Raw genomic sequence first — 11,731 nt, 5'->3', positions numbered from 1 at the left:
GCTGAACAAATCCCGAGGCCTGAGTGCCTCCTTGGGATTCTCCCATTCCTTCTTCTGACATACTGACTCCCAGACTGCCATCCCTCCTCTGCTCTACATCCATATCATCCCCCACGTCCTCTGACGCTCCTCCCTGAACTGTTCCTCTGACTGATCTGCTTCTACCCAGATCCAAAGACCTTCTAGGGTCTCTCACTGCTCTTTCTCTGCTAGACCTACTAGACATTGCCCTAGGCAATGCTGGAGGACGGGCGCTCGTGCCCTCATCCTCAGGTGGTACTCCAGTCAATCTTGCTGATCGACGAGTTCCTCTCATCCTGTTTTCTGAAAAACAGTACACATCACATAAACATTAGCATCATATGGTTCATGTGGGCACACATGAACCCGCATCACACATCATAGCATATCATTCATATCATAGCATTTCACATCATCATGTAAGACAGGACTACACATCCTATCCTAGTGGACATGATCTTTCCTACTGTGCTTGACCTTCTATAACATCTATGAGCCCGACACACTAGGTCCGACCATATGAACCTAGGGCTCTGATACCATTCTGTAACGACCCGAAAATCGGACCGCTACCGGCGCTAGGATCCAGATCGGCTTAAGGCCGCCGGGACCCGTAGCAAGCCTGACATAAAACCTGTAAACCTGTTTAATCCCATACATGATCAACAATCATAAGTAAAAAAATTTAAAATTTTTCTTTCATACATTCTATCATACACCAAACTCAACCTGTGCATGCACTGAACATATACATAATCATAAACTTGACCCCTCTGTGGGATCTCATCAAAGCCCCCAATGGGTGGCATAACAAGAGTTGAGTTGGCTAAACATGGACATCAATAACATTCAGATCATGTTTCAAAAGGGATTACATTAAACTATGGTCAAGCACACTTCTAACCTCAATATCATTACATATCTATACATCATTATACAATCTGTCATGTCCACTTTCTAACTATTACATATATAAGACTTCATTACTCTTCTTGACTTCTCTGTCTAACCCGTACCTGCAAACCTGGGGAATTTGGGAGAGGGGTGAGCTACTAGAGCCCAGTGAGCAGAATAGTAAAGCATTTAAAACATATGATAACATGAAATGCATCACATCACAACTAATCATATCAAGGATGAACTTGTCACCATTTAGCCCTCTACATAATCCAATCATGCCAGGGGCGTAGTGCAGGCCACACCTGGTCTTTCTCTTATACATAACATAACATAACATACATAATCCATGATGCCGGGGGCATAGTGCAGGCCACATCCGGTCTTTCTCTTACATAGTGCCAGGGGCGTAGTGCAGGCCACATCTGGACTTCCATATCATATCATCATGTCATAACATATGAGGGCTAACGGATCATTCAACATTCATCCACATCAACAACATGTTATGCAATGCAACATATTCGTGATTTCTAATGCATACAACCTAAAATATCACATGGCATCCGTGATGCATGAACATGCTCAAAACTGATTTATTTATTTAAAAGCATAAGAGTCATTCCACTCACCTCTGGCTAGCTCTGACACTGACTGAAGCAGTTGACTCACTGCTGAGGTCCTCGGTTCCTCGGGTCCAAACCTACACAGGTGGACTCAAATGAGGGACCAACATACTAGAACATAACTCTAAAACATCCCCCAAAAACCCCCTAAAACATCTCAAAACATCCATGCAAAACATGCAAAGAAAGGCTGGACAGGGCACTTTCAGCGGCAGGTTCGGCGGCCGAAAGTCCCTCCAGAGCCGAAAGTCAGGCAGGTTCGGCGGCACCTTTGGCGGCCGAAACTCCCAGACAGAGGCGAAACTCATGCATGTTCGGCGGCACTTTCGGCAGCCGAAACTCCCAGACAGAGACGAAAGTCTCCTTTCGGGGGCAAGCTTCGGCAGCCGAAGGCTGCCTCCACAAAAGGGTTCGGCGGCCGAAAGTCCCTTCGGCTGCCGAACCTGGTTTCTCCCAAATGGCAGAAACTTGGTTCAAACATGCACAAAAGCCTCAAACTCAAACCAACTTGCATTTAGCTCAACCAAAACATGCACACAAGCTCCTAGGGGTCTCAAACTAACTTAAACCCCAACTACAACACACATTGTAACGACCCGGAAATCCGGACCGCTACCGGCACTAGGATCCAGATCGGCATAAGGCCGCCGGGAACCGTAGCAAGCCTGCCATAACCTGTAATCCTGTTTAATCCCATACATGATCAACAATACTCATAAACCTGTAAACATTCTCATATAACAACCAAGCTCAACCTGTACATAAACATAAACATAACATAAACCTCCACTGGAGCCCTCATCAAATGCTCCAATGGGGTATCTCATCATACATAAGCTTGGTTGAAACATAGCCTCATATCTCATATCATAAAGACCATGTACATACAAGTGGGATTGACAATCTGTATTGGTCAAGCACAACTTCTATCCTCAATATTCAATTTACATAACATAACTGAAAACACTTTTACATTACATCATAATACAATTGTCATGTCCACAATCTAACTATTACATAAACATAGCTGCCATACTCTGGCTAACCTCCTGATCTACCCTGTACCTGCACATCTGGGGTTAGGGGAGAGGGGTGAGCTACAAAGTCCAGTGAGCAGAATAGAGAAAACATATATTAAAATATTTCATGCTTCCATGAAATGCAACACATCACAAACATATCACATAAGGATGGTACTGTCACCTATAGTCCTCAACATAGTCCAATCGTGCCAGGGGCGTAGAATGGGCCTCACTGGTCTTTCTCTTACATACATAACATAACATAACATTCCAATATGCCAGGGGCGTAGAATGGGCCTCACTGGTCTTTCTCTTAACATAGTCCAGGGGCGTAGAATGGGCCTCACTGGTAATCCGTACCGTATCATCATCATATCATACCATAGGAGGACTAGAGGATCATCCAATAGCCAATCCGCATCCACATCATATTATGCAATGCAACATATTCGTGAATACTAATGCAAACAACCTAATATCACATGGCATTCATGATGCATGAACATGCTCAAAAACTTATACTTCTTTAATTGAAAAGTTAAGAGTTTATTCTACTCACCTCTGGCTGAAGCTCTACAGACTCTGAAGCAGCTATCTCACTGCTGGGGCCCTCGGTTCCTCGGGTCCGAACCTACACAGGTAGACTCAAATGAGGGACCTAACATTATGAACATAACTCTAATCTACTCCCCAAAAACCCCCTAAAACATCATGAAATAATCACATAAAAACATGCAAGAAATGGCTGAACAGGGCACTTTCGGCGGCAGGTTCGGCGGCCGAAAGTCCCTCCAGAGCCGAAAGTCAGGCAGGTTCGGCGGCACCTTCGGCGGCCGAACCTCCCAGACAGAGACGAAAGTCTCAATTCGGGGGCAACTTCGGCAGTCGAATGCTGCCTCCACAAAGGGGGTTCGGCGGCCGAAACTCCCTTCGGCTGCCGAACCTGGTTTCTGCCAAAGGGCAGAAACTTGGTTCAAACGAACCTCTTGCCTCCCAAAACCTCCCATCATGCATAATCTTGTTCTACAACATGCATACTTCACATACATTACACCTAGGGGTCTCAAACTATCATATACCCCAACTACAACACTTCAAACACACAAAAATCAACATACATTGCTCAAAACATCAATATTAACCCATAAACTCAACATATACCCTAACATGCATTTCTACCCATAGATCTAGCATAAAACTTATTTAAAACACATAAGGAGCTTAAGATCGGCTCTTACCTCTTGAAGATCGAGAGGGAGACGACCTAAACTTGGAGATCCACGAAAATGAGCTCCTGAGTTCCCAAAGCTCCAAAACTTGGTTTAAATGCTCAAAACTTGAAATGTGAGTTTAGAACTCAAGAAAAATGGAAGAGATTTGGAGGAAGAACACAAGAGTTGCAAAGGGAAGGTCGGAAGCTTGCTGTGGCCGAAAATGGGAGAAAACTCGCCCATTTCGGCTAAGTGCCCCTTTTATAGGTGGCTGGCCAGGCCACGTTCGGGGGTCGAATGTGCCTCCGCATCCATGCAATGTTCGGCGGCCGAACTTGACTTTCGGCGGCCGAACCTGGACTTCCCCAACTCATGTTTTCGGGGGCCTAACGTGCCTCCAAAACGCATGCATGTTCGGCGGCCGAACTTGACTTTCGGCGGCCGAACCTGGGTTTTCCTCCAAAGACTTTTCATGCAAAAAAACTCATTTTATTTAATGCTTGAAAATCATAAAACACATTAAAACATTTTTATAAAACATGATTCTACCCTTCTAGAGGTCTCCGGCATCCGAGATCCCACCGGACGGTAGGAATTCCGGTATCGGAGTCTAGCCGGGTATTACACACATACACAAGCATTTGCAAGCCACATTGTTCATGAACATACATTTATACCCATAAACATAACTTTAACCTAAATATGCATTCTACCCCCATGAACTTCATAAAACTTACTTAAAACATAATATAAGCTAGAGATCGACTCTTACCTCTTGAAGATCGAGAGTAGAGGCGACCAAACTTGGGGTTGGGAGAGATTTGAGTTCTTGAACCTCAAAGCTCCAAAACTTTGCTCAAAAGCTCAAATCTTCAAAACAAAGTTAAAACAAGTGAAAAACTTGAAGGATCTAGAGGAAAAGCATCAAAGATCGGTGAGGGGCGGCGGAGAGCTCACCTTGGCCGAAAATGGGGAAAAGCTCGCCCGTTTTCGGCTAAGGGACCCTTTTATAGTGGCTGGCCAAGCCACGTTCGGGGGCCGAATGTGCCTCCGCATGCATGCCATGTTCGGCGGCCGAACTTGAGGTTCGGCGGCCGAACCTGGACTTCCCTCACTTATGCTTTCGGGGGCCTAAAGCACACCCGCAACGCATGCATGTTCGGCAGCCGAACTTGAGGTTCAGCGGCCGAACCTGAGCTTTCCTCCAAGGTTGTTTTTATTCAAAAACTCATTTCCTTTTCATTCAAAATCATCAAAAACATTAAAACATCTCATGAAAACATGGTTTTACCCTTCTAGAGGTCTCCGACATCCGAGATTCCACCGGACGGTAGGAATTCCGATACCGGAGTCTAGCCGGGTATTACACCTGATAAATCCCATATATGAGTCAACATAAACAACAATTCTGTAACCTCTCCTCAGAGTTACCAAGCTCGACCTGCATGCACTATGTCTGAAAACATAGAACCCACTCACATAGGGTCAGCATATCACAAGTCCGCCTTGGTTCCACACATTTCTCATCAAGAAACGTAAAACAGGATTCATGTACAAAGGGATTAAGCATACACTAGGCAAGCACATACTAAACCATACACACACTAACCCACTATCTGTTACATCATTTTACATACATCTCTTTTAATTTACATCATGTCCACTACTCTATTACACATGCAAAACCATTACTGGCACTCTTCTGAGACTGACTCCTCCTGGCTATCTCTGGCCCTGCAAAACTGGGGTTAAGGGAGAGGGATGAGCTCTATAGCCCAGTGAGTAGGAACAGTAAAAACAATCATTTCAAACACATGCTATCATGGTATGCAACACATCACAACTAATCACATCAAGGATGGCATTGTCACCACTAACCCTCAATACATCCAGAGGATGTCTGGCCCCCAACGGGCTCCTCAGGACTGTCTCTCAAACATAGTATCACACATCAAGTCCAACGATGCCAAGGAGGCGGCGCCTCTCCTGGTCTACTCTTACAGTCCGACTACGCCAAGGAGACGGAGTCTCACCTGGTCTACTCTTTTATCTTACTTAGGCCAAGGCACTATGGCCTCACTGGCCTTCTCTTACCGCTTACCGGTAATAGACTGCCAAGGAGGTGGTGCCTCACCTGGTCTTACTGTCTCATCTCATGCATGCTCAAATCTCATATCACATAATCTCATCTCATGTCATAACATGTCTCATATCAAATAATCTCATCTCATCTTAAGGGCTAAGGATCATCCAATATCCATCCATCTCATGTTCATCAAATAATGCAATGCATCATATTCGTGATTCTATGTAATCAACCTATCACATATTCATGCTCTTCATGATGTATGAAACATGCTAAAAACAGATATCATTTCTCAGATTTAAAAAAAACATTAAGTTTAGTTCCACTCACCTCTGGCTAGTGCTCTACTGACTCTGAATCCGCTAACTCACTGCTGGTCACCTCTGACTCTCAGGTCCGATCCTATACAGGTGGACATCATATGAGGGACCAAACTAGCTCAATAATAACTCTTTAGAACTCCCCATAAACCCCCTAAAAGATTCTAAAACAATCACATAAAGCATGCAAAAGAAGGCTGGACAGAACACTTTCGGCGGCAGGTTCGGCGGCCAAATGTCCTCTCCAGAGCCGAAACTCAAGCACCTTCGGCGGCCGAATCTCCACTTTCGGCAGCCGAACCCTTTCGGGGGCAAGGTTCGGGGGCTAAAACACACTCCAGAGACGAAAGTCTCTAACCTTCGGCGGCACCTTCGGCGGCCGAATCCCCCTTCCAGAGCCGAACCTCAAAACTCTCGGGGGTGAGTTAGGCAGCCAAAGCCACCGCTTCAAGGGGTTCAGCGGCCGAATGTACCTTCGGCTGCCGAACCTGAGTTCATCCAGAACTCATCCTCGACAGAAAACAAGCCTCCCAAACTACTCCAACACTTCCACATGCATATCACAACTCCTCAACACACATATACTCAAGTATATGCACAAAGGGGTCCAAAACTAACTTACAACCCCAACAAAAACATCACACAACAACACATATACATGCTTTCAACACCAAAACACAAAAATCATGCTTTTTACCCTAAACATGCAACTCTACCCATAACCTCCATAAAACCTCTATAAATCATCAAAAGAAGTTCAAGATCTTCACTTACCTCTTGAAAACAAGAAGATGAACGATCTGAACTTGAAAATATGGAACAACTCTCCTTCAAACTCTTTAAATCTCAAAACTTCTCTTTTTAGCTTAAAACCTTCAAAACAAAATGAAAACCAATCAAACCTTTACAAGATTTGATAAAACCATGAAGATGACTCATGGAGGATGTGGCTTCACCTCAGTTTTGTGAAAAGGAGGCAACACTTATCCATTTCACCGACTGGAGGCGTTTATATAGAGAGCTGACCGCTTCAGCTTCGGCGGCCAAAACGCATGCAAAACCATGCAACGTTCGGCGGCCGAACCTGAGCTTTCGGAAGCCAAATCTAAGGCACTTTCGGCGGCCGAACTTCACTTCGGCGGCCGAACCTGGCCAATTCCTCCTTGGTCTTTTCTCTTCACAACTCAATCTTATTCCACTCTAACCCTTTAAAATACTGAAAACATTTTAGAAAACCTTTCTCTTACCCTTCTAGAAACCTCTGACATCCTTGAATTCCACCGGACGGTAAGAATTTCGATGTCTAATCTAGCCGGGTATTCATTCTTTTCCCCCTTAAGAACATTCGTCCTCGAATGTTCAAGCAAATAAACATGCAAGCAAGCAATTGAGGAAAGCCTAAAACCTCTCTCTGAGAAGAGACACAGATACTACTGGAGTAAAACTCCCGGGTTTACCTTTTTGATCTGTGTCCACACTCTACACTGACTGCTTATCATTCCTGTCGACACACAGCCGACCCGACATTTTCTTCTGACTACTGACTTTCCCTTTGCTTTGGATTCAACTATCCTTCTTCAATCGTGTGTGGGAAAATTCAACTTATGTTCCTTTGCCACTCAAACTACTCTAGGCTAGTGAGTTTTCTTAAGATACCCACCTCTGGTTTAAAGGAACCACACTCGAACTAAGGAATAAGGAAAACCAAATGGGTCTAACTCATGGGATACATCCCCAATCCTCTGCAGGATTTCACAGGGTCCAATGTATCTTAGTGTTAGTTGCTTTTTCTCACCAAATTTACCCTTCTCCTTAATTCTTTTCTAAACTTTATTCACACTACTCTGATCACTCTATTCTCTAATTCTCTTGCTCAATCTGATCATAGGAGTAACAACTTTAAGAAAATTCTAGACGAACTTCCTATAGTAACTTGTCGACTCAACAAGTCCTTTATCTATGTTGTAACATAGAGGGTTTAGGTTATCACCTATAGCTTCAACTTTCTATTTCCCTCAACATTTATGGTCTGACACATCATGATTCAAACAGACATGCCCTTTAATCACACTCATACTGCAAAACTTGGCCTCTATGCCATGTTCTTTTAGAGTTAATGGGCATGCTTCTCTGCTTTTTCTGGACTACTCTACGCTTCTGCTGCGCACTCTGATCTTTGTCTTTCTCTCTTTATCCTTACTAAAATGACTTTTGTTTTTCTCTAACTCTCAACATATGGTTCCTGAATCTCAGATCTATCGTGGAAAACAATCAGCTCTTCCTAGCTATTTCCATAGATTATGAATCCTGCATGGGAACACTTACCCTTGGTAGTGACCTTGTTCAACTGCTCACAGTCGTTACAAAGTCTCAAGGTTTCATCCTTCGTTTCCCACAACAATACTGGAACATTCCAAGATGTGGTACTAAGTCGAATAAAATCTTTATTTACCAAGTTCACAACTATTCTAACAACTTTCTTAACTTTTGCAACTGTTTCTTCTAGCTGTTACGACTTTTTCATCTTTTAAACTCTACAGGTACCATTTCAAAGGAAGAGGTGAAGATGAGCCTAGTCTCCATCTTCACTTGCCTTCCTTCCAAGCTCTATTTTGTTTCCACTATGGTAAACCTGTGAACTGTCTGGGAAAACATCTATAACTTTTTCTCTCTCTCTGATTACGGGCATTGAGGCTGGTTCCCTGACCTGACTACTATGCTCTCTATCAAGAGCAAGAAACCCATGATTACCTTTCCTAAAGAACTCACGAGCCTGTAGAGCTGATATCAAACTTCTGGGTATGCTACACTGTCCTCTCTAAGGACTATCTCTGATCCATTCTGGTCTCTAAACTCTCCTACCTTGTCTCTGAAGACACAGGCAGTACTATGAGTAGCTAGCCAATCCACTGCTAGAATGACATCACACAGTCAAATCTAGAATCACTGGAACAGCTGAAAGGCATCTACTCACCACAAACTCTGAACTGAACTGATTGACTCTGTTACGAATGGATCACACTTGGGCCAACTGACCCAAAGAAAACACTCTAAGCCCATAAGTTATCAAATCCCCTCTATCTACAGCTCTCAATGCAACAAGGAAAGAGATACATTAGGGTCCACTAAAACGTACACATTCGAACATAGAAAAGTGCAAGTACCTGTCACCGCCATGTCCGATGTGTCAGCCTCCTGCTGGGTCATAGTGAAGATCCGTGCCGAAGCCAATGGATCTTCCTCGCGAAAACCTGCTGAAGAAGGAACTACCCCTCTTCCTCTGCCTCTGCCCTATACTGAGGTTGGAGCTTCTAGTTGAACGATACTATCTGAAGCTGTCTGCAAGGACTGTGCTGACAAGGTCCTAGTGGGACACTCTTGTGCTATGTGCCCTTCCTGTCCGCACCTAAAACATGCTGTTGTCCCAATCTGATAGACTCCTTTGTGCAGCCTACCGCATCTCGTACATCAAGAACTATCCCAACCAGAGCTCGAGCCTTCACTTAAACCCAGACTAGACCTTACTCTATTCCAGAACTCCCTCTTCTTTGACCCTTTAAGGCCTCTGACTTTCTTTTTGCTCTTTGCAGCAACCTCACCCGAAGGGAAAAGATCAATATCCTCTGTTCCTGGGGTTTTAGAATCTGAGGATCGTGCCACCTGTGGTTTAACTGACCCTTCAATGATGGCATTAGCCTCCATCTTTCTAGCTGCATCCACTATAGAGTGGAAACTCTCTCTCTGTAGCTAAGATCAAGGAAGAATACCTAGGATGCAATCTCACGGTATATCTCCTAGCTTTCTTCTGCTCTGTATCATATACTTGCCCCACGTACTGGAGCAACTCAAGAAACTTATCTATGTACTCATCTATACTTATCTCTTCTGTCTGCCTCAGTTGTTCAAACTCGATCATCTTCGATTCCCTTGAACTTTCTGGAAAAGCCCATCCTGCAAATTCATTAGCAAACTGATCCCAGAATAAGCTCTCCAGCCTTGGGTCCACATAGTTTTTGACCCATTCTCTTGCTTTCCTGCATTTCAATGTGAACCCTGCCATCTGAATGGCTCTACTATCACTTACTCCTAGCTCATCTGTTATCATTTTCACCGTTTTGAGATACTCAAAAGGATCATCACCTGTTTCAAACCTGGGGCCCTCTAACTTCAGGTAATCTATCATCTTTACCTTACCCTCAACCGATGAGCTAGGTTTGGATGTTTGAACATCCGGAACTACTGGTTCTACTAATGGAGGAAGAGGTGCAGCATTTCCTGGGCTAGGGTTTGCTAGACCTAGGAAATAGGATGAGGGTGGATACATAGGATACGGTGGATATGGCGGGTAATAAGGAGGATAGAGCATAAAGGTAGGATATGGGTGATAGCTAAAGAAATCCGAGGTACCTCCCATCGGATACCCTGGCCCTTGTGGGTAGGGTGGATACTAAGGTGGTACAAAACCCGAGGCCTGAGTGCCTTCTTGAAACTCTCCCACATCCTGGCCTGACATACCCATGCCCAAACTATCAGCTCTCCTCTGTTCATCCTCCTCTAGTTCCCTGATATCCACGGACACACCGCCCTGAACAATTCCTCTTCTACTCTCATCAAAAGACCTTCTAGGGTCCCTTGATGTACCTTCTCTGCTTGATTCAGGGGATTGGACATCCATGCTCTTACACTCTGGTGGAGTTCCAGTCAATCGTACAGATCGATGAGCTCCTCGCATCCTAACTCTCTGGAAACCAACACACAAACATACAGGCATTAGCAATCATGCGGTTCATATAGAAATACATGAACCTACAACACACATATCACATAGCAAGAGTGCACATGTATAAATCATGGCATGGCATCACACATCATCATGCAAAACTTATATCTTATCCTAGTGGACATGATTTCTCTTATTGTGCTTGCCCTTCTAACACAACCTCTTTCCGATGTGAAACAACTCTAATCTTTAAGCAACTTTGCCTAACACATCGTACTCTAGAGGCCCTATGCTCTGATACCAATCTGTAATAGCCCGAAAACCGGTACCCCTCTGTAACGGCCTGAACCATCACTGGCACTAGGATCCAGATCGGCTTAAGGCCGCCGGGACCCGTAGCAAGCCGACTATACTCTCTGTGTACCTGATAAATCCCATACATGAGTCAACATAAATAACAATTCTGTAACCTCTCCTCAGAGTTACCAAGTTCGACCTGCATGCACTATGTCTGAAAACATAGAACCCACTCACATAGGGTCAGCATATCACAAGTCCGCCTTGGTTCCACACATTTCTCATCAAGAAACGTAAAACAGGATTCATGTACAAAGGGATTAAGCATACACTAGGCAAGCACATACTAAACCATACACACACTAACCCACTATCTGTTACATCATTTTACATACATCTCTTTCAATTTACATCATGTCCACTACTCTATTACACATGCAAAACCATTACTGGCACTCTTCTGAGACTGACTCCTCCTGGCTATCTCTAGCCCTGCAAAACTGGGGTTAAGGGAGAGGGATGAACTCTATA

This window comes from Manihot esculenta, chromosome 2 (assembly GCF_001659605.2).
Source record: "Manihot esculenta cultivar AM560-2 chromosome 2, M.esculenta_v8, whole genome shotgun sequence".
Classification (NCBI taxonomy): Eukaryota; Viridiplantae; Streptophyta; class Magnoliopsida; order Malpighiales; family Euphorbiaceae; genus Manihot; species Manihot esculenta.
This window is presented reverse-complemented; position numbering follows the sequence as displayed.